Raw genomic sequence first — 25,392 nt, 5'->3', positions numbered from 1 at the left:
ATGCATTAGGAACAATCTGTAATAAAAAAGTGTCCTCTAAGAGGATCCACATCATCACTTTTCTAGAAAAAAAAAGGAGTTTTGGATGAACCTTATGTATCTTACATTAAAACCCCCACATGTGACATACTGTTAGAAATCCCTTTAAAGTAGATTCTAAATCTACCACCTTTGAAAAATATGGACTTTATATGCTAAAGTTACACCTTCACTAGTAAAAGGTAGATTTCCAATGATTGTGGCATCCATGTAAATGCTGAGGCTGAACCTTCAAGTAGAGGGGTGCTCAAAAGGAGTTTCGGCACTGCAAGAAGTTGCTTTTAGGATCCTTTGTTGAGTGACTCTATTGAGACCTTCTAGAATACTACTTAGACAAGCAGGGTGGATAGCTCCCCTTTTGGTAGATAGCTCCCCTTTTGGTAGTTATGTACCTTCTCAAGTGCACCTTCTACTCCAGAAGGTATGAACAATAGAGGTCTCAGAGGATTGATTGACAGTTGGGACTGGTCTCAATAGTGGGAAAGAACTAGACCAAATGGAAGAGGAGTTTAGACTACTTCTGAGAGAAAGGAAACTGGTAACTAGTAAGATAGGTGTTGGGTAGAAGTGCAAAAAGAATGGGTCTCTACAACCTTTGATAAGACCTATTAGATAAATGAGTGGGTTTGGTCTAATGGAGTCAAGTTGGATAAACAGGCACCCATGGTTCTATATATGGAACTAAGAAGGAGTGAGGTGAATGTAGAATACTAGAATAAAATCTAAATGTGAAAGGATGGAACTCTAGCATCTGGAGGAAGAGGTGGAAGATAATTAGGGAAGCAAATATTCCAGTTTAAGCCGAAGTATTCTTGTGGAGAGTATGCATGTGCGACCTCCCTATTGGGCTCACTGCAACAAACAAAGAGCCATGAAAATTACAAAATATCCATAAATGCAAAAAACACTCACGCGACTGTAGGCGCAGCCATATACGTGGCTATAGGAGTGCATATAATCGCGTGTAGACTAGCACATATACTACATCGCGTGGCTATACCATCATCCTCTTGTAGTGGCTTAAGCTATTATAGAGGAACTTCACTTCTGGATACTATCCTAGGTGGAAAACTATTATGCAAGATGGGAGGCAAGATGGGAGGCATGCCTTTTGGGATTGTCCAGCTATTATATGAAAGGAACATGGGGCAAAATTGGGAAATGGGTCTCAAGAAGCATAGAGGTGCAAGGGTATTGGGGGGATTGGGTCCTTGGTAGATTGGGAGTGCTGATAGGGCTTTACATTTGTTCTTTAACATAATCAGATTCTATTGCTCGTGGGAGATATGGAATTCTATAAACATTATAATTTTTTAGAAAGAGACTAGTCTTGGGGTAGATGTGCTAGAGTTGATGTATAAATGTGTACATATGTGATGGGACAATATGTTATGTTAATAAATTGAATGATGATATTGTGGTATAGTTAATTCAAGCCCTTCAAGTTGGGATAAGATAATCTTTTCTATAGTGTGGGAGACTCTTGTACATACTAGGCCATCCTAACTGTTGTTATCATATAGGGATACTCAGGGCTTGATGTGAAAGCAAAGCAGCCTAACTTTGGGCCAAAAACAAGGAGGTGGTACCTGAAAGAGAAGTAGCCAAACTATACTTTTATGGCATTCATTGAGAACCCCCCGGAACTAGCCTAGCCGTGTTTGGTCAAGAGGGAAAGTCTTGGAGAAGCATCCTGTATAAGGGCTGCATTTGTGGGGCCACTGTATGCAGTTGGGGTATCACATCTCATGGGGGAAATCTTCCTTTGTCTAGGAGGATGAAAGTTGGGACCTCATCTTGCAAATTACTCAACAGTTAATTGGAAGGCCTCTCAATTTTGTTGTGGTATGTTGGCTTCAAAGTATTTACTTGATATAATGTAATTGAAAGAAGGGTTGTGTTAGTTGGAAAAAGAGACTTTTTGTAAATGGCAGCTTTTGTTAATATTAATATATAACTATTGTTCCTGAAAGTGGCAATATATGAGGTTGCAATTAACCTAAAGAGAGCGAGATTCGTTGGGCGCCCTAATAGGGCGGGCAATAATTATCTTCTCCGTAACCCGTTCAAATAGCCGATCAGGGGGAGGCGAGGGGAGAGCGCAGCGGATCAGGTCGATGGCTCAGCATGTTGAGGTGGAGTGCGAGCGGAGGATTAAAATGTCGTAGAACAACCATTGGAAAGAGGCGTTCACGCAACACGAATTTGTGCATACTCAGAGTGTGTGTGTGTATTCTTATTTTGTAGTGTTCCAAGTTTGCGGCCTTCAGAAATAAGTCACGTGTCTTTGAGCGGATATATAAGTTTCCTCACGTCAGTGCACTAATCCGATCCAGTGAAACGCTTGCTGCATTGCTTGTGGTTTGTTCAATTTGTTTAGAAAATCAGAGACCCTTATCCCCGTAGTGCCTTCTAGTACCTCAGCAGAGACCCCGTTACCATCATCTCAGCCCGCTAATATGAGCGCCTCTGTTGGGGATCCTTCTACCGCTAGCACCAATGGTAAAGCCACGTCAAGCGAGGTAAGTAGCCGATTGGCAAGTGTGTGGAAGGAAATTCAAGGGGAGAACAACTGGAAGGGGCTCCTGGATGTGGAGCCCATCGATCCAACCCTCCGTGCGGAGATCATCCGCTATGGTGAACTTGCACAAATAAACTACGATGCGTTCGACTTCGACACTCACTCGATCTATTTCGGCAGCAGCAAATATGCTGCCCGGCATCTTTTCGGGCAGGTCGACAAAGAGAACTGCGGCTACGAGGTGATCAGGTACCTCTTCGCCACTTTGGACATCAAGTTGCCCAAGTTCCTCCTCATGTCAGAGAGAGATGCATCAGAGCGGTGGAGCGGGGACTCCAACTGGATCGGCTACGTCGCAGTGGCAAACGACCAAAAGACGAAACGGCTGGGTAGGAGAGACATCGTCGTCGCATGGAGGGGCACAGTGATGCAGACGGAATGGGTAGCAAATCTAGCAGATATTCAGACGCCTCCGGAATTTGAGCCCAGCCAGAAACAAGTGAGGGTCGAAAAGGGTTTCCTGAGCTTGTACACTTCCAAGAAGGCGGGGTCCAAGTTCAACGAGACCAGCGCCAGGGAGCAACTGGTACGGGAGCTGGAGAAGCTTTTGAAGATGTATGAAGCAGAGGAGGTGAGCATAACCATAACGGGGCACAGCCTTGGAGCGGCACTAGCTGTGTTGAGTGGCTATGACATTTCTTCCAACATAGGGGAGTTGAGCGGCGGAACTGGACGACGGCCCATGGTAACGGTGTTCTCTTTTGCAGGGCCTAGGGTAGGCAACTGGGCCTTTAAGACAAGAGTGGAGGAGTTACGATTGAAGGTGTTGAGGGTGGTCAATGTGCATGACACTGTGCCTAAGATGCCTGGATTTTGGGTGAATGAAAGAGGGTTGTGGGGTGCCATCGCGAGAGCAGGCTATGGCTGGGTCCTCGACTTGTGGCCCTGGGCCTACTTCCACGTGGGACAGGAACTCTGCTTTGATAGTCATGTCTCGCCATACGTCCGAAAGCCTTCCTTCTTCTGTACACAAAACCTAAATCTCCACCACAACCTTGAGCTCTACCTTCACATGATAGACGGATTCCAAGGCTTCGGGCAGAAGTTTGTCTCAGTGTTTGGTCGAGATATTGCCCTAGTGAACAAGTCATCCGACATTTTGATGCGCGAGCTATTTTGCCCATCCAACTGGTGGCAAGAAAGAAACAAGGGTCTCATTAAGAACGAGTTTGGGCGGTGGGTAGTTGCCCCTCAGCCTGAGTACCACTGCCCAGACAACCAACAACCCTAAGGCATCATGGAGGTAGCAGAAAATACTTTGTATGCAGTGTGGTGCTTGTAATAACTTACATGTTTCAATTGTAAGATGAACAAAATTATGGATCATTCTAAATAATGGATTAGTATTTTTTTAAAGATTATTAACAACTGGGAAGCCTAAACCCACCGCACTCATTAACACAAATAATAGATAAAGGTTACGCACAACACTCCACTTTTTGTTGCATGATACTAAATAAATAGCATGCCATGAATGCAGAACACTTCATAGAAACTATAGATCTTGTAATAGTGCACACTACACAAATAGTACTATGCACAGTTATATTAGCATAATACCTCTAGGTCCATTAGTGCAATAAAAGGTTATGGAGAATAGTATTGAAAAAGAATACTAGCACTTGATACTACTATACTATAAAAAATTCCAACAATGCACGACACTTTCAAAAGAGCTTATGCGTATTATAATCCAATTGTGGACATGAATTAGTACCAAAAGCAACTAAGTGCTGTATCGTACAAATTTGAGTACACAATACATAATGGTACAACACAACAAATAGTAGAAAGTATGCACAATACTTCCAAGAAAGTACCTACTATAAAGTTATAAATAGTACTAAAAAAGAACAATAGCACTTGATAATACTATACTATAAAACCTTCTACTAACAATGCACAAGTGACAAGACTTCCAAAAGAGGTTATGCCTATCATAATCCAATTTTAGACATGAAGTAGTACCAAGTGCAACTAAAAGTGCCGAATAGTACAAATGTGAGTACATAATACATAATAGTACAACACAACAAATACTAGAAAGTATGCACAACACTTTTAAGAAAGCACATAAAATCATTTCAAAAACCAAAACCAGGAAAATTTCCCATGCCCGGAAAGCGGGGACGTTCCACCATTTTGAATTTCTTAACAATTTTTTCTAACGAAGTCAAGACTGATCTAACCTTCATCTGAATAAACCATATAGAAGGGAAACTATAACAGACTTAACTTGAAGGAATCAACGCTTTTTTTCTAATTGAATTAGGCACAGCCGTTGATCTATTCATTTGAGAAGTCTTCCGACTTTTAATTAACTACTCGAGTTCTAAGCGTAATCCTATTAATCAATTTTATTATTAAAACTCTACTGATTCCAGCCTACTAACCCTATCCGGAGCCATCGCCCAACCACTGGAATTGGTAGAACCAGACAAGTACTCACCCACCCATAATTGAAAGCCTTTCTTAACTTTTGCTTTAGAATACATATACTCACACACTCCTCTTTAAATTTTAATTTATAAAACAATCCATTGACAAACAATTACTGGGTACAGATTTCACAACTCAAAATTTCCATTCAATCCTTGTTTCTCACAAAACAGTATCACTCTAGACTCTCCATTGAGACCAGCAGGTCAACGACGAGATCCAATAAAACAAATTACAATAAGTTTCTCGTCATCATACATATATATCTTCCTCGACATACGCATGGGTGTCCTCTGCACCGCGAGCCCGTGCATCACCTGGTCAGAACCTTCTAGGATCCTCCTTAGGTGTTCTGGCACTTCACTCAGGGACCGCTTCGTCGGCCCTTGTCCATCGTATCGGAAGCGCACCATTTTAACCATACTGAGAGGAGGCTGGTCAAGACCTGGGCAGGCTTTGCCATGTGAGCCGTCCTCCTTTGAACACTCCCCGCCAGCTATTGCAACCGAACTTCCCTTAGAACACACATATACCAAATGCTCCCTCCAGCATTTTGGCATAAGACAGTCCTTTAAGAAGACAGGGTTTCTATGCAAGTTTTCAGTTTTGATTTTTTTAATACAATGAGTATATCTTAATTCCGTATCCCAAGACTTCTAGATCACAGGTCTAGATTCCCAAGCAAAATTCCTCGAATTCTGAATTCTTGATCCTCAGATCAAAATCAAAGGTCTCAACTTAGTTTCAGATTCGGTGGGTGATTTGAGTGTAGATTAGTGAATTGGTCACATCGTCATTTCCTTGAAACTGACGAAGGAGTTATGTCTTGGTCATTGTCTGATTCAGGGTTTGAGTCTGAAAGGGTTCTCCCTGAACTATCTTTCTCGAAGGTAATATTTCAATTACTACTTTACTGAATTCAAATCTAAACACGAATTCCTATGAGAAATAAATTAGTCATTTATCTAAAATTCGGTCTTCGAAAGTTTTTTTTGAATTTTCTCATTACCATCCTAGAGAATATGAAACGGTATAATTTTCCTTCACTCACTTTTTACTTATTCATTTTTCCAATATTCATGGGATTTAAACATAGGATTCAAGTAAACTCTTATTTTGATAAAAAAAATTCTTTTATGCATCATTTTATGCATAAAAATCAATATTGGTGAAAGCAACACTTTTGTAATAAAAAAATTCTTTTATGCATCATTTTATCAATAAAAATCAATATTAGTGAAAGTAACACTTTTACAATTAAAAAAAAATATGCATAAAAATCAATAATGATGAAAGTAACACTTTTATAATTAAAAAAATTATTCTTTTATGCATCTATTTATGCATAAAAATCCATTTTGATGAAAGTAACACTTTTATAATTAAAAGAATTCTTTTATGCATCCTTTTATGCATAAAAATCAATAATGATGAAAGTAACACTTTTATAATAAAAAAATTATTCTTTTATGCATCTATTTATGCATAAAAATCCATTTTGATGAAAGTAACACTTTTCTAATTAAAACAATTCTTTTATGCATCCTTTTATGCATAAAAATCAATAATGATAAAAGTAACACTTTTATAATTAAAAAAAATCTTTTATGCATCTATTTATGCATAAAAATCCATTTTGATGAAAGTAACACTTTTATAATTAAAAAAATTCTTTTATGCATCCTTTTATGCATAAAAATCCATAATGATGAAAGTAACACTTTTATAATAAAAATATATTCTTTTATGCATAAAAATCAATAATGATGAAAGTAACACTTTTATAATAAAAAATATATTCTTTTATATCCACACACTGGGTGCTAACTACTTATCTAAACATGCTCTGATGGGGATCAAACTTTGCAAGTATGTGGAGGTGGGTCCCCCCGCATGCTTGTAAAGTTTGGTCCCCATTGGAGCATGTTTGGGTACGATGGTATGGGGAAGGCCCGGATTTTCCATGGCCTCTTAAGCACCAAGAGACTTTAGAAAAATCCTCCTTGGGCACTAATTTACTAACCCAAGTAGGCTCTGATGGTGACTAAACTTTGCAAGCATGTGGGGGTGAGTTTCCCCCACATGCTTGCAAAGTTTGGTCCCCATCGGAGCATGTTTTGGTACAATGGTCTAGGGAAGAGCAGGATTTTCCATGGCCTCTTAAGCACCAAGAGAGTTGAAAAATCTGCATTGGGCACTAATTGCTAATCCAAATATGCTCTGATGATGACAAAACTTTGCAAGCATGTGGGGGTGGCTCCCCTACACATGCTTGCAAAGTTTGGTCCCCATCGGAGCATGTTTGGGTATAATGGTATGAGGAAGAGCGGGATTTTCCATGGCCTCTTAAGCACCAAGAGACTAGACAAATCCACATAGGGCACTAATTGCTAACCCAAACATTCTCTGAGATGGTGAACAAACTTTTCAAGCATGTGGGTGTGGGTCCCCCCCACATGCCCGCAAAGTTTGGTTCCCATCGGAGCATGTTTGGGTACGGTGGTATGGGGAAGAGCTGGATTTTCCATGGCCTCTTAAGCACCAAGAGACTTGAAAAATCCACAGTGAAAAGATGCAGGGGGGAAGAGAGCTTGAGCTCTTGCAAGCACACACACACACTCACAAAACCCTAATAAAGAACACACAAGGTGAGAGGCTGAAAATCTTCTTCTTCTCTACTCAACACTCAACACACCATATACAAGAATAAGAGTACACAATAATATGAAAGGTACTCAACCAATACATACACGGGTTCTCTATAGTGTGAACCCGACTAAATGAGCTGGCGCTATAACTATGCCAGTCTCTAGAATGGCTGTCACACAGCCTGTCATCCCACTGGCCGCATATCACCCAAGATCTCACCAACCATGCCAGTGGTGTAAGTGTGGGGCCTATCCCCCAAGCGGGTCATCAGTGGCCACCGCCTCACTAGACGAGCTCGATATCTCAACACTCCCCCTCGAGCTCAACTCCATCTCATGTACACCAAGCGAAGCCCTGAATCTGCGGAGCTTCTCTGTACCCAATGCTTTGGTGAAGATGTCAGCTACCTGATCCTCTGTGCTGACATAAACAAGGTCAAGGTCTCCTGCCAAGACCTTCTCTCTGACGAAGTGGTAGTGGACCTCTATGTGCTTTGTACGAGCATGAAAGACTGGGTTCCTGGCCAACTGTATACTGCTAATGTTGTCACAGAAAATGACAACTTGTCTATCCACTGATAGACCCAAATCTGCAAGTAGCTTCCTCAACCAAGCTACCTCACATGCTGCCATAGCAGCTCCTCTGTACTCGGCCTTTGTACTCGATAGAGCAACCGTAGGCTGCTTCTTGCTGCTCCAAGTCATAGCAGCACTCCCCAAAGAAAACATGAATCCACTGGTAGATCTTCTATCTGAGATACTACCAGCCCAATCAGCATCTGTGTACCCATGTACACATATCTCTGTCCCAGTCTCATAGAATAGTCCACAATGCAAAGTAGACTTCACATACCTCAGTATGCGTCTCACTGCATCCAAATGCGGTTTCCGTGGAACCTGCATAAACTGACTCACCAACCCAACAGCATAGCTCAAATCTGGTCTGGTGATCGTCATGTAGATCAAACTTCCTACTATGCTCCTGTACATAGTAGGATCCTCCAAGATCTCTCCTGAATCTGCACTCAACTTGCCATTCTGATCCAATGGCACAGAAATAGGCTTACAGCCTGTCATACCATACTTGGACAACATGTCCAAGCCATACTGTCTCTGCAGTAATCCAATACCATGTGGTGACCTAATCACTTCAATGCCCAAGAAATATCTGAGCTCCCCCAGATCCTTCATCTCAAACTTCTATCTAAGCAAGATCTTTACATCAAAGATCTCTGCATCATGGTCCCCCGTAATGATCAAGTCATCTACATAGATGACAACAAGCACAACTCCTCTATCACAATGTCTCACATACAGCGAGAAATCTGCATTGGCTACATGAAAGCCAATAGTGACAAGATATTCAGAAATCTTGTCAGACCATGCTCTTGGTGCTTGCTTTAAGCCATACAAGGCTTTCTTCAACCTACAAACATGCTCGGGGTGACCCACATCCTCATAACCAGGTGGCTGCAACATATACACCTCTTCTTGCAAATCCCCATGCAAGAATGCATTCTTTACATCCATCTGATGTAAAGACCATTGCTTTGACGCAGCCACTGCTATCACAACTCTCACCGTTACCATCTTGGCAACTGGGCTGAAAGTTTCCTCATCAATCCCATATGTCTGTGCATACCCTTTGGCTACCAATCTAGCCTTGTACCTGTTTATGCTTCCATCACTGTTATGTTTAACTTTGTACGCCCACTTGCATCCAATGGCTTTCTTGCCTTCAGGCAATTGCACTAAATCCCAAGTTTCATTTCCATATAGTGCATCCATCTCCTCATCCATAACTTTCTCCCAACACACATTTCCAACAGCCTCATCAATGCATGTGGGCTCAACAACCTGCACAACCTTTGCCATATATGCATAGTGATGTGCCACATAACCATCATATGTAAATCTCTGCACACGGTTCTTCACTCTCCCTGATCTTCGTAGCTTTTCATTCATGGCTTCCATAGCCTTCTTTACACCAGGTGTTCTCATAGCTGGGATCCCAAGCTCCTCATCAAGGCTCATATCTGAGCCACTCTCCATCAACATGAGAATGCCCTGCAGAAATGTCAGGCATACCAAGGGGCTCAACCAGTTTCTCTTTTCCTTTACGTGATGTAGTAATCACATTTGCAGGACTGGTATTATGACGCAGCCTGCCACTCCATGGTCTATCAACAGACCCACTAGATGAGGACTCTCCTGGTCCACTCAAAGACTGTGATTGCTGACCTGCATTCTGTGCAACCACACTTCCACTCACATCAGCCCCAACAGCTTCTTTTTCAGCAGCATACCAGCTGCTCATCTCATCAAAGACAACATCCCTACTTACCCTCAACTCACGTGTAGCAGGGTTATAACACCTGTATCCCTTTTGCTCAAGGGAATATCCAATAAACACACATTTTTTAGCTTTCGGATCCAGCTTAGTTCTCAGCTCATGTGGCACATGCACATATGCAATGCATCCAAAAACTTTCAGATGAGACAAATCTGGTTTTCTGCCAGTAAACCTCTCCTCTGGAGTTACATCATGTATGGCTGCAGTTGGAGTCATGTTCATAATGTATACTGCTGTAGAAACAGCCTCAGCCCAATAGCAATGCGGCATATTCTTCTCTTCCATCAATGCTCGCGCAATCTCAGCAATGTGCCTATTTTTCCGCTCAGCAACTCCATTTTGCTGCGGAGTGTATCTGCATGTGAACTGTCTCCGAATACCATTCTTCTTCAAAAAATCAGAGAACTCGTTAGAGAAGTATTCTCCCCCTCCATCTGACCTTAGGCACTTGACATATTTCCCTGTTTGCTTTTCAACCAAAACTCTGAAATTCTGAAAGTGAGTGAACACCTCACTCTTCTCTTTCATGAAATATACCCACACTTTCCTTGTGTGGTCATCAATGAAAGTCACATAATACCTGCAGCCTCCCATAGATATGGTCTTCGTAGGACCCCATACATCTGAATGCACAACATCTAGTGCATTTCTGCTCACATATCTGTTACGTGGAAACACATGCTTTGTTTGCTTCCCAAATTGGCATGCTTCACATATTTTCTGCATACCTTCCACTTTAAATTTTGGCAGCCCTGTCACAATTTCTTTTGTCTGCATAGACTTTAATCTCGGCACATTTACATGTCCAATTCTTTTATGCCATATGTCTGTGTCTGCAACAACTCCTGAACCATTTGCAAACATCGCAGCACTCATTTCAGGCATGTTTACATTCAACGTAAACATTCTGCCCACTCTATTGCCTTTTGCAACCAACCTGCACTTGTCTTTGAAATCTTCAACATAACACCCATCAGGGTTAAACCGAACCTGCAACCCTTGCTCAATCATCTGGCCAACTGAAACCAGATTCTTTGTTATGTTCGGTACATGAAGTACATCTGCAAGGTACTTCACTTTGCCATCCTGCATAGACAATGGCACATCTCCAACGTGAGCAATTGGATGAGCAGTGTCATCCCCTGTTTCCACAAAACCTAGTCTTTCCGGGTTTTTCATCTCCTTGAACCACTCCCCATGACTCGTCATGTGGTTCGAAGCGCCTGAATCCACATACCATACATTATCTTTTTGTGCTGCATCAACATTTTCAGACATGGCATTCACAACATGCTGCATAACAAACAACCTTTCATTATCCTCATTATTTCTACTTGAGGATGCATAGTTGTTTTGCTGCACTTTCCCATTTTGCATGTCAGCCTGCTTCTTATAACATTCTGACTGCACATGTCCAGGCTTACCACAATAGTAGCATTCACGTGCATCATTATATTGCCTTTGCCAATTTCCACGGCCTCTTTGACTCCCCCTACCTCTGAATTTGCCTCTTCCACCTGCGTGTTGTTGTTGTTGTTGATTCTGGGACTATTGTTGTTGCTGCTGCTGCTGGCCATAATTCTGATTACCTGTTCGGCCACCTCCTTGACCGCGTCCACGGCCTCCTCTACCTCGTCCTCTTCCTGAACTCGTGTAGAAGGCCTGTTGCTCTGAACTGTTTTTGCTTTATACACCAGGGCCTTTGTTGTGGGTGTGCCCGCCCTTATGAGGTGTTTTATCATTTTTCCCCACTCTCCGTATTTTTTCCCATTTTTCTATGGCTTGGGAGAGGTAGCCCTGAGGTGGCTGGAGGACCCAATAGCTGGCCGACTGCTCAGACATCAGTCGTGGAGTGTCTCAATGCTGGCCGACTGGATGTATGCAGTCGTGGGCCTCATGTGCTGCTGGCCGACTGTTGCTACAGTCGTGGAGGGCCTTTGCAGAGGTCGACTACCGATCTGGGGGCACATAAATAGGCCCCCAGTCCCATACCACTAAGTGTATCATATCGGGATCTTCTTGTGTATATCAGAGCAGAGTTACACGCCTATATTTCTCTCTCTCTCTCTCTCTCTTGTGCTGTTTTTTTGCATGTGTTTTTTGCTCTTGTGTTCCCAGATCTGGTCATCATCTCTGCTGTGTATTCTGACATGGTATCAGAGCCCTAAGCTCTAGATAGTTCTTGGGATTTGTGTGAGCAAGAGGGGGACTATTTTGTGGCTGATTAGTGGACTGTTTTGGACTGTTCGGGAAGAGGAGAAGCAAGAGGAAGGTGGGCTGATTTGCTGGACAGCCACTTGCAGGTTTTAGTTCTTCTTTGTTCCCACCCACTCACTCTTTTCAAAGTACATCCCCGCAATAGCAGATCTGTTTAAGATGGCTGAGAGACATGTGAAGATCCCGACACTCCCCACGTTCCCGATGGACCGTCAGTTGGACGGGAGCAACTACGGCATATGGAAGGTTATGATGGAATCTTTTCTGGCGTCCTATGACCTCGCTCTGATTTCGTCATTGTTGGGGTTCCACGCCACTTAAGTGTGGATACGCTGCAGGTGCGGGCTTTCCGGGACCAGATGGTGGATAGCTTGCCAGTAGATGGTAGTAGTTGGCAAGAACTTTCTAGTACTAATGTTGGTAGTTCTTGTGTTCGTCAGTCAGAGGAAGCTGAACAGGTCACTTATGCTCTGATGTCTTGTAGTATTCGGGACAAAGAACCTCCAGTAGTTGAGGATGTTCTTTCCACGGGGACCTTTCGGAAAGCCAGGCAGGTGGCAGGTGCTTACTTGCAGAAGGAGGTGGTTTCTCCAGGCTTTGTGGTTTCGGATTCAGAGGGAGTGGTTGACAAGTTTCATCAGGTTTCCAGGACTTGTTTGTGCACCGTAACAAGTGTTGATCCTTGTGAGCAGTGTGATGTTTTTGTGACTCAGAAGCTGTATGGTTCATTGATCTGGTTGTTGATGGACACCAGATTGGACGGGAGCTTCTTGATGAGGCAGTTGAGCTCATGGTTGCGGATGACTCTTTGGGAGGCAGGATTGCGTTTCCTATGGTGTCTGCGGCATGCGAAGGATCAGGGACTCTTGTACACAGGAGGGGGATTGTTGGATGGAGTCCGACTCCACGGTTGGAGTGACTCGGTTTGGGGAGGAGATCTGAACACAAGGAGATCTACTTCAGGGCCCAGGAGCAGTTTTATGGAGCAGTGAGAAGCAGTCAAATCGTTTGCCTTGTCGAGTACAGAGGCAGAGTACAGGGCTGCTTGTGATGGTGCTTGTGAGGTGGTGAGGATGCAGAGGTTGCATTGCAGGTTTCGGCTTGCACTGGAGGAACCCATGGTCATCTAGAGGCACTTTGTTCGTGAACAGATCGTTGCTGATGACATCTTGCTAGAGTTCTCTTCAACGGAGGACAGTACGGTGGACCTCTTCATGAAGTCTCTCTCTCAGGATTTGCTCAGGAGGCACCCTAGCTCCCTGTTGTTGGTTTCACAGCCAGGAGCTTAGAGGGGGTGTTAGAAGTCATCTCCCGTCTAGATTTATACACCAGGGCCTTTGTTGTGGGTGTGCCCGCCCTTATGAGGTGTTTTATCATTTTTCCCCACTCTCCGTATTTTTTCCCATATTTTTTCCATTTTTCTGTGGCTTGGGAGGCAGCCCTAAGGCAGCTGGAGGACCCAGTAGCTGGCCGACTGCTTAGACATCAGTCGTGGAGTGCCTCACTACTGGCCGACTAGATGTATGCAGTCGTGGGCCTCATGTGCTGCTGGCCGACTGTTGCTACAGTCGTGGAGGGCCTTTTGAGCAGGCCGACTGCCCATCTGGGGGCATATAAATAGGCCCCTAGCCCCATACCACTTAGTGTATCATATCATATCGGGATCTTCTTGTGTATATCAGAGCAAAGTTACATGCCTACATCTCTCTCTCTCTTGTGCTATTTTTCTGCATACATTTTTTGCTCTTGTGTTCCCAAATCTGGTCATCATCTCCGCTGCGTATTCTGACAGCAACCTGGGGACACAGAGGGAACTTCCCTGCAAAAAACAAATGCCCACAGATAAAGGAGAATGGGGACGGCCAGACAATGGAGTTCTCATGGATGGATCATGGGTGTAGAATAGATCCTGGCTGGAAAAGGAACTCGAAACCCGAGCCAGAAGATACATGATAACCTACCAGGAGAAGACCCTCATGAACAGATGAGATACAAACCCTCCGAAAACAAGAGGATGCAACCACCAGAGGAATGGAGGATGGAGAAGGATGCATGGAAGAGTTTGTTCGTGCATACAGTTTTGCATGAACATGTCTATGAAGCGGACGAAGAGGACAATGTGAAGGGTGCAAGGTGGTATGTTGAAACAGATGGGGATCGGAATGGAGAAAGAAAGCCAAATTAAAACGGCCTAACAAGGCAGCAACACCCCACGTGACAGGGAGATCATTGGATGGGATAAAGGATAAGTCCCGTAAACTAGTGATAATGGAGTACAGAGAGGCTAGATTCACCATAAATCGACATCAACATTCATATAGTGCTTCTGTGGAGTATTGGAGCATGCAGGTCATGCAACGGAACGTGGGAATCATAGGTGAAGCAATGGGAGCTTGTCATCACAGGCACCTGAACATCACACACAGGGATATGATACACAAGCCATCAATGACAAACAGGCGGTCAGATTCTCAGGTATGTTACGCGACATATAGCATTGAAACACACGAATATGCCACCCACAACACAACTAAGCTTGGGTGCCATCAAGTTTGGCATTCTAGAATGTTGCATTGGATCATCTCAAACAATGGCATGATTAACGTAGAGGACGAGCACAATCAACAAGAACATTGGAATACTTGTGTATGTTTCATTTTTGGTGAGTATGGGGATTTCATGGAACTCAACACAGTCCCCACTACACCCATGCAATGGTTACTAATGTGGGAGCATCAAATTGATCAAAGCAATCAGTCATTTTACCCATGGATGGTACCAGCTCATGTAAACCCAATAGAAAACCCAACACAGAGAGATACAGGTCAGGTCGCATGCGGAATCATGCAATCAAAAACAAGCTCACTGGAGGCTATGGAATGCACAGGAAAATACAGGCTATGGCTGATTGCCTGGATCAATACATACATACACCGACAAACCACAACAGCATACTATCAGCCCCCACTTAACATTGAATATTACAAATGGGGAGACACCTGCATGGGATAACCAACAAGCAGCCACACACAAGATATGTAGGAGACATAAGCCTAGAGGACATGCTTACATATGTCGCACAATTGTATGTACATAAAGATGCCAAAGGACGGACATGTGCAATAACACTCAGATAGGAGAATATTTAGATTTCTAAATGGTTACAAAAGGCATAAAAAAATTAGCCAACGGTAAAGCACCCGACACGCTCCATTTTAATTCAGAGATGCTTAAATGGACAGGTAACCGGACACGGCAATGGATATGTGGCCTTCTTAATAAAACCATCACACAAGGGCTGCCCATAGATTGGCAAAAAAATTGGATCAAAGCACTATTCAAGAAAGGAGATGCAAATCAGCCCACTAACTATCGCACTATCACGATGGGGTCTTGTATGTCAAAACTCTTGGGGAGCATTCTGGAACAAACCATAAGCTCATGGGCAGAAACAAATGGCAAACAGGCCAAGGGGCAAGCGGGCTTTAGACCCAAGCACAGCACCATTAATTATCTCATCTCGCTAAGAGTTCTAATGGAAGAGAGCAGGCTGAAAGGGAAAAATCTGCATTGTTGTTTTGTAGATTTCACAAAAGCATTTGATACAATTCCAAGAGCCGGCCTATGGCAAAGAATGGAACATATTGGGGTTCCCATGCATCTTCGAGTTGCGGTGGCACAACTATATTAATAGGTCAGATGCCAATTAAAACCACACACAGGTTTCTCCAAGGAATTTTCAAGCATCATGGGAGTAAAACAGGGGTGCCCTCTATCCCCCACACTCGTTGGATTATGCAGAGACCAACTAGAGGACTACATGCCTCCAGCATAAGAAGAATATAGGGAAGGGCCAGCCATCGGAATGCTCACACTCTTACTACTCATATATGCAGATGATGTGGTTCTTTTTGCACATGACAATAGCTTTGCAAAGATTGGTAGATGCGATTCATGCTTTCTGTGAAGCCACCGGTCTTTCCGTGAATGTGGACAAGACAAAGTTCATAATAGTGAGTACTCATAAGAAGGAAAATCAGCCTATGCTCAAATATCGAGGACAGCAAATTGAACAAGTGAACAGTTTTGAGTACTTGGGGATAGATGTCCCATCTACCTATGCTTGGAGACAATGTGTACAAAACAGAATTGATGCCGGGCATGCCAAGTACTATCAATTTGAAAACATGTGCGCGTAAAAAATTATCAGACGCTGGGAGATAAAGGCCATCATTTTTGACACATGTATAGTGCAAACCCTTTTATAAGGGGTGGAAGTTTGGGGTGCTAGCATTTCAGCCCACACATGGAATGAGATCAAAAAGATACAAAAGAAGTTTCTATGTAGACAATTGGGTGTCAAGAAAACTACACCATACTCAGTGTTGCTCTACCACACCAAGCCTGAGCTCTACTTTCACATGAGAGACGGATTCCAAGACTTTGGGCAAACTTTTGCATCAGTGTTTGAGACCTGCCCTAGTAAAAAAGTCATCCGACTTTTTGGTACACGAGCTGCTTGCGAAAAAGTCATCCAAATTTTTGGTACGCTGTCGTGCCATGGCACGTCTATGGTGTGAAACCATGCATGTGAGGCCATCAAATGCAAATCCAGATGCATGGGGTTAAGTGCCATGATGAGTCATTATATGATGCCCGAGTACACATGTTCATATTGTAAATGAGGTTCAATAAGATGAGCCGAGGCTGAGCCAGGTCTCGAAGTCTCTGTACATGAGTGTGGTGTGAATTATGGAGTTTTATGCATATGGTGGACCTTGTAGTAGGGAACACCCTTCTTTACATGTATGGAAATGCAAAGGTATGTAAGATGTGAGGTTTGATTTTGAAAGAATGCCTTTTGAGATATCGTGTCTTGGAATGCCATGAATTCTGTGCTTGCTCAGAATCGATATAATCGGAATACTTTGGATTTTTTTTCAACTGATGATGCTGGAAGGTTTGATGCCAGAAGACTTTAAGCTTGGAGAAAGTGAAAATGTTTTCCATCTCTTTTGACAAAATGATGGGAGAAGGTATAAAGCCAAATTTGGTCACCTTCATTAGTGTACTTAATGCATGCAATCACACAGGTTTAGTGGATAAGAGCCAGGTACACTTTGAGTCCATGAGCGAAGATTATGGCATTACCCCAACTCTTGAGCACCATGCTTGCATTATTGATATCCTTGGTCGTGCTGGCCAACTAGAGGAAGCGATATTGATGATAAACAAGATGCGGGTCCATGTAGTACAAGGTTAAGGTAATGAGAATGCAAGACAAGCAAGCGCCAGCTGGAATTATTTATGTAAGGTGGCGGGTGGCAGCTTGCGTGGTATAAAAGAATATTTTAATTGGAAATTTCTGGATATTATGCAAAATATGAGCAAGCGCAGCCTTTTAAAATGGAAAATCCCGAATTCTGGGCTGCAAAAGGTGGTGAGGCGCCGCTTTCCTTGCGGGAAAAAGAGGAAAAACCAGAGTGTAAAGGGGGCGGCGCATATCAGAGTTCGGGGGTCTGCAGAGAGAAGAAAAACCAGTGCGCTATCTACCAGAGAATTTCAAATGAAAGCTACTTCTACTGTTCATAGCTTGTAGGTGCTAGAATTGAAGAGGGTTTTGAGTACTACAGTAAGAGATGCTTTCTGTTTTCCACACTTTCATCAACGCGCAGACTGCAGCAAAGCGACCTTTGAGACTAGAGAAATAAAAATCAAGAAATGTTTCACTTGAATACCTTCAGATAAGTGATTTTTTTTTTATTTCTTTTTTATCACTTCCTACGATTTAGAAAAATCGTATAACCCATATATCCTAAAAGGTTTTGGAAATGAGAAAAAGGCTTTGGAGAACAAGTTAAAGTTTTTGGAACTTGGAGATTTGAGGGAAAAAGGTATCAAAAATATATTTAAGTCGTGGGAAGTTGGTCTTACTTTCTACTCGATTGAATTTTGGAAATCATGAGCATGTTATAGTTATGTCATATGCCATCTTTTGCTTGTGAGATGTTAGAATTTAAAAGCAGGTTTTCAGGTGATAAAGAACATCTTGAAGTGATGGATTTGATGGCACTGGGGATGTATAGAATGTAAATGGTCACATGTATGTTGGAAAAAAATTGAAGGTTATGTTATGCCTACATGTGATTGGTTCGAGGGATTTGGAAAAAGGAGCCAGTGAATCTATGCTTGGAAAGGGACTAGCACTTGGTACAAAATTTTGTGCAATCATCAGGATGAGTTCAAGGATGTATTGAGGTGAATTGACACATGTATATGTCATTAAAAAAATGGAGATGTCCTATGCTCCTTGGGGAATTTTATGTGTGAGTTTCCCTACAAGTTTATTAACAATCCAGATGCATCTGCTAGTTCATGTTGTAGATGAGGTTGCAGTTGCTGGAACAGTCCATTCAAGATGGATGTTCTTTTTGGAGAGGTTTATGAAGACATTAAAGGGATTTGTTCGCCAAATGGCTCGCCCAGAGGGTAGTATGTCAGAAGGGTGGCTGATACAAGAGTCCCTTGTTTACATCACTGAATATTTAAGTTCCTCAGATCCAGAGATACCTCGACTATGGTCTCAAGAGTCCAACAGGCGAGTCATTGGTGAGGAACCTCAAGGCCAAGGCATTAAGAGAAAGATGGATAACACTTTGAGAGAAAAAATCAACAAATTTTGCATCTTGAACTCTCATGTAATGGAGAAGTGGATTGAGACATATGAAGCTCTCAAGCGACAGCGAGTACAAGATCGTTTAAGTTTCAGAAGGAATCGCACTACAAGAAATCTCCCATATCCAGAAGGTATGCAAGCTCTTCCGGACTTTCCCACAGGTAGATGGCTAGAAGCTACAATTTTAGAAGCCAAACGTGCTGGTTTACCTATAACAGAGGAGGAGGAGGAGCTTACAAAAGGATGCGATTGGCATGTAAGTGTTTAAGTTCTACATGTCTCTCATTTTTTTCTCTACATGTCTCTGTGTTTGATTCTCCATCAACAAACTTTTTGTGCTATTTGTAGTATCACAAATATGGGGCGTTTTGGTCACATGGACGTCATTTTCGAGTAGAACGAATAGACCAAAGAAGAGCAACCTTTGATTGTGGTGTCACAGCACAGTTTGTTCAAGAAAGTCGTGCAAGTGCAAGTGATGAAGACACAATTACTGGAATGCTTGATTACTTTGGATACATTCAAGATATATTAAAGGTTGGCTTCAGAAGTTTTGAGTTGTTTATCTTTGATGTGAAGTGGTTCAAGGTAATCATGAATGGGCCACATGCAACTGTACGTAGAGACAAGAGTGGCCTCATCCAAGTGGACTCCACAAAGGTATGGACCGATCAGCAAGATACTTTTGTGCGCCCAGAGCATTGTGAGCAGGTTGTCTTTAAAGCAGATCCAAAAGATCCACGCTGGCTGTTTGTGGTTCAAGTCGCCCCCCGCAGTAAGCAAATTTTTGAAGAATTTGAGCTACAACAAGGTGATGTGGATGCACAGGGTAATGGAGAGCAGCAAGAACAAGCCGATATCAACAATGAAGAGGAGCAAGCAAATGAAGAGGAGCAACTAGAGCAAGATCCAAATGAAGAGGTGCAAACCAAGGAAGCTGAAAAACAAGTTGAGGAAGAAGACATAGATGATGAAGAAATCCTTCATCAAGGGACTTTTAATGATGAGGATGCTGAAATGTACATAGACATAGATCTCTTTGGGGCTACTGATCTTAATGAGGATGATAGAATAGATAATGATTTTTAAAATGATGTATCTTAATGATTATGCAAATAGTTATGACATATTTGTAATGGTTTTATGACATTGAAGGTCCATTCATTGTTTACCATTGTTAATGTTTACCATCATAATCACTACTGTAGGAGCAAGTTGATATAGTTTTACCAATGTTGCTTATCATTGTTAATGTTTATCTTATGGTTCTTTCATTCATTGTTTACCGTGTAATTTTCATTCCGTACAAGTTTGTCATATGGTTTTTTGTCCAACAGGCCATGGGTGACTCACCGCCCTACGACTACAGTCCAGATTTCTCATTTAATCCTACACCGCAGGGCATGAGTCCCCAGCAGTTATATGGTTTTCTTTCGTCCATGACTCCAGAGCAGAGAGCCATGGCTCAGAGTTATTGGGGTTCTGGAGCAGGGACATCTGCCTCACCATCTAGCTTCCCGACGCCAGTTCCCACACCCGTGGGTACGACAGCAGCTCCCACACCTCATACCACACAGCCTTCCACTCCTCTTACAGCTCGATCTACCACCTCTTCACATAGACGGCGCTCACGTAGTAGGTCTTCAGGGGGAGGTTGTTGTGGTGGTAGTGCCACAGATGCTGTGACACCACCACCACGTGAGCGTCGTCCTTCGCTCTCATCTGTTGATAGCACACCCATAGGGTCACCTTCCACTCCCTGGGGTGCACATGACCATGACAACAGCAAGATTTACACAATTAGGGATGGGGCACCAATAATGGATAGTGCAGGGAAGGCAATGAAGACACGCATTTGACAATTATGCACTATACAGTTTCATGACTCTGTCATGACTAAATGGGATCAGCAACACAAGGGGAAGAAAAATTATATAAACACAAAGATAAAGCAAGAGTTCCAGCCATCTGACCCTATGAATGTCGTCTCTAATGAGTGGATACAGTATACAGCTCGTATTTTGATGGGGCATCGTAGGTCAGAGGCGAGGGACGCATTCAGAGAGGGGAAGGAGAAACCTGTTTGGCTAGATGACAGGGAGTGGGCAGCCATTGCTCAGGAGCTCACCGAGACACCAGACAGGTTTCAACAACAAAGAGAGGCGGCAAGGGCAAGACTCCAAACAGTAGGGGCTTCTCATCTCGGGAGTGGTGGTTATGAAACCATGCGCCATGAATTCGTAAGTGTTTGTAGCAATTTTATTTATTTAAATGTATGTATGTGGGCTAAATGTTGATTTCTAAAAGTTATAATTGTTAATCGTGTGTGCAGGAGTTGGCCATGAATCGCCCACCAAGTAGGCGAGAGGAGAAGTACGCTCACAAACATGGCCTTGTGGCCTTGTTTGAGATGCTTGAAGAAGAAGGAGAGACCGTCAATTGGGAGGCATTACCATGATGTAAGATGACCTTCAAACTAATGAAATATGATCAAAACATTCTTGAGTATTAATGTTTAATTTAATTTCTTGTTTGTCGATCAGGAAAATATGCAAACGAGCACGGTTGTTTTTGTGCTCTATTGTAGACAGAATGGTGCTGTCTGTTTGCTGTTGTTGATCCTGCTCATTGCAGGCAGCTAGGCAACAGCCAGGCAGCACTATTCTGCCCAAAAAAAAATTTCTGCTACAGCGTCGGTATATGCCCCGGTACCAGAGTCGGTATAACATTGGTATAGACGCCGGTTTACGCCTCGGTATATAATCCGGTATAGACGCCGGTTTATCCGTCGGTATATAAACCGGTATAGATGCCGGTTTAAGCGTCGGTATTACCCCCGGTGAGCGTCGGTATAGGCGCCGTTATATGCGCCGGTATTACCACCCGACACTTATACCGACGCTTATACCGGCGCTTATACCGATGACGAGGATTTTTTAGACCCCGTTAAATAGCGTCGGTACAAGCCCCGGTATTAGGCTAATATGTAGTAGTGACGTCACGATAGCTTTTGGTGAACCCGACGTGAAACTGCTGGGGTGAGAGTGTGGTGAAATATACAAGGAAGCTATGGCTGAGAATTCTGAGGGTCAGGGGGTTCATTTTGACCCTGGAGTTATGCAGATGTTTCAGATGTTTACCATGTACATGCAACAGCAGCAAGCTGCTGAGAGGGGACAAATTTCCACGACCAAAGCATTACAATCAATTGTGAAAAAGGTGGATCAATTTGATGGGAAGGATATCACAAAGTACCTACGCAATTACATAAAGAAAATGGAGCTAAACAGGGTGACTGAAGAGGATATGGTTCGAAGTTTTGAGCTGGTATGTGTTCCTGAAATAAGAGAGCGCATAAGAGGATTGCAGACAGCACATGGTGGCAGAAATTGGGAGGAGTTCAAGCTTGCTTTAAAGGACGAATATTTCATGGAGGATTCTAAGCGAGTGACCAAACGAACTTTCTTGGAATGGGTCACAAAACCTAAAATGGGAATTTCTGCCACAGAATTGCTAAGAGAGTTTGAGAAGTGCTATGCCCAGCTGTCAAGGATAGAGCGCACAACTTTGGACAGAGAAAAAACAGAGCTCTTCTTACAAGCAGCTGGGAAAGAGCTCCAAGAGAAATTGGAAATCCTCCTTGAGGATAAGGATACAGAGCAGGGACTAAAGAGTGATTGGAATGATGTTGAGGATGCGGTCACCATGTTAGCAAAGCGGCAGCGAAGGAGGGATAAAATGGTGATGAGCTCTGCAACCCCTATAACTGTCGTTACCCCTGAGAATCTACCAAAACCAGCTGCTACAATTCCAAAGGTAGAAGGGCCGATGGATGAGCTTATTAAGGGTATGCGTGACCTAAAATTGAAGATGTCCAGGATTGAAGAAAAGGGGCTACCATTGGGGCAGGCTTCTATGCAAAGGCCTCAAAGCAAAGAAGGGTTTACATACAGATGCATATGGTGTGATGACCCAGAACATGCAAAGAAAGATTGTGCTAGCTATAAAGAAGCTCTTAAAAATCAACTTGTGTTTTTCAAAGATGGGAAAATCCATCTTACAGAGACTGGTCTTCCATTGAGTACAAACTTTGGGAAAGGAGGGATGAAAAAGCTGGTTGAGGATATGGCTGCTAGTCATGCCATTTCTATGGTTGAGGCAGCAACCTATGGATTAAAGGTTGGTCAATTAAAGCAGGGATTTGAGAATGATGAGGATTATGAGAATGAGGATTTTTGGCCATCAACAATGGAATTAATTGCGTCAAAGAAGGTGTCTAAGCAAGCTTTGCATGAGGCAGGTGATTGTATACGTCTTGAGACTGGCTGGGAGGAGCCTGTGGATTCTTTATCTGTTCATGCCTACATTGCTAAATGCCAAAATAATGAGGCACAGGTAGAGGAGAAGCGTAAAAGGGAAAATGAGGAAGGAGGGCCATCAAAAAGAGTTACACGTGGAAGTGAAAAGAAGGATCCTGGGCCATCACATATGTCTCCACCGCATAGCAGACCTCCACAGGAAGTATCAATGGAAGAAGTGCCAGCAAAAATGAAGCATGAGAAGGAGAAGGGTAAAGGGAAAAGTCCACTCTACAAGCTTCAATCTGATATTGAAGCTGCAACAGATCTCAAAAAGGTGCTTGAAGAGAGGATTCTAAATAGCAGGGTGGAATTTACACTAGGGGAAGTCTTGGGGATTGCAAAGAAAGAATTTCATGATGAGATAATTGATATTATACGAAGGAAAAGGTAGTCCATAATTGAATCTATTCCATCACAAGGGGAGGCAAGCACTTCCAAGACTCATGGAGTACAGGTACAGCAAAAGGAAGAGAGAGAGAATGTGGTGGAATGTAATCACTCTGCTGATGGGGCACGACAAGTGCGCTTTGTGGAAGAGGACGATGAAAAAGAAGTTCTTACAAAGAGCCATTATTCCAGAAGCCATTGGGCAAGAGCAACCACTGAAACCCTTGTCAAGATAGGTGATTTGGAAGAGCCATATGTCGCTCTAATTGATCATGGGTCTGAAATAAATCTTATGGCTAAAAATCTCTACAACAAATGTAAGTGGCCAATGGATGTGGATCATGGGTGGATGATTAAAGCAGCTAATAACTCATCTGGAGAGCTCTATGCAGAATGTCCAAATGTAAGGGTAACTATAGGGGATGTGAAAGATGATCAGAACTTCTTTGTTCAGGAGATGTCATCGTATCCCCTTATCCTTGGGCAACCCTACATTACAGCTGTGAGGATGGAAACAAAGGTTTTGGATGATGGCTCGACACATGCAAGAATAAGGAGTAAAGATGGCAAAAAAGCTGTTCAGTTTTTGACAGTTTGTATTAACCATGAAAGGAATCGTGAGTCTCTTCGAGCACAGTCACTCCCAAAGATAAATAGAGAATTCATGAATTACAGGGAGATGAGGGATTTTGGCCAGGTGCCATTGTAAAGCGGGATTCCAATGGTACAAGGAAAAATGAGTTCTCGCAGGACTCAATCAATGTAAATAGCTTTTCAGTAAATTTTCAGGGATTCTCCAGCTATGGGTCACTGGTTTTGGTAAAAAGCAAGGATTTGAAGCGTGGCATGCGAAAACATATACAAAATGAACAAAAAAGTTTTGAGCAGTGTGGTCTTTTGGAGAAGAATGAGTTTATTTCAGGGATGCTTGATGAGGTGTCATTTGTAGATACTATGGATGTGCTTTTTGATATGGGAAGAGCATGCTTACAGGGTGGAAATGAAATGATAGAGGTGTCATCTGTGGAGATGTATGATATAATCCAAGAATTCGAGGGGGTGGAATGTAAAAACATGAATTGCGAGATGGATGCTCATGTTGATACAAAGTACAAAACAGTTACAAAGAAGGTGAAACCAGTTGCCTTGCCTTTGCGGAAGCAAGAAGAAGATAGATGAAGCTTCTACGCAACCAAATCTTAGAGATCCGAAGAAAATTGGGCATAAGTTTACTTAAGAAACTCTAAAAGAGCTGAAGATTGGTGAGAAGGATTTTCTGTTGCCAGTTGAAAGGGAATGCTTTGAGGAGATACTTGTAAAACATGGGAAAGCCTTTTCTTTTCAGCCGCATGAGATAGGCTGTGTTGATCCAAGTGTAACAGCACCAATGGTGATCTTTACTGTTCCACATGTGCCCTGGAACCTGCGGCCAATTCCAGTACCAAAGTCTCTCTTACCAAAGCTGATGGAATTAGTAAAAGAAAAGATCAGGATGGGAATCTTGGAGCCATCATGTGCCCCATATTCCAACAGATGGTTTACTGTGCCAAAGAAAAATGGGACATTGCGCTTTATTCAAGACATGCAACCTGTAAACAAAGTCACAATCAGGAATGTGGGAGCAGGTCCGATTGTGGATGAGTTTGCAGAAGCATTTGCAGGGAAAGCTATATACTCTATGGGTGATCTGT

General features: G+C 42.9%; 1 pseudogene; it reads left to right on the top strand.

Moving 5' to 3' along the window:
* Nucleotides 1–2,426: 2,426 nt before the first annotated feature.
* Nucleotides 2,427–3,851, top strand: LOC147609487 (phospholipase A1-Igamma1, chloroplastic pseudogene; annotated as a pseudogene).
* Nucleotides 3,852–25,392: the final 21,541 nt, after the last annotated feature.

Source organism: Cibotium barometz, chromosome 51, assembly GCF_041138505.1.
Source record: "Cibotium barometz isolate CiBa-2024 chromosome 51, ASM4113850v1, whole genome shotgun sequence".
Taxonomy (NCBI): Eukaryota; Viridiplantae; Streptophyta; class Polypodiopsida; order Cyatheales; family Cibotiaceae; genus Cibotium; species Cibotium barometz.
This window is presented reverse-complemented; position numbering and strand designations above follow the sequence as displayed.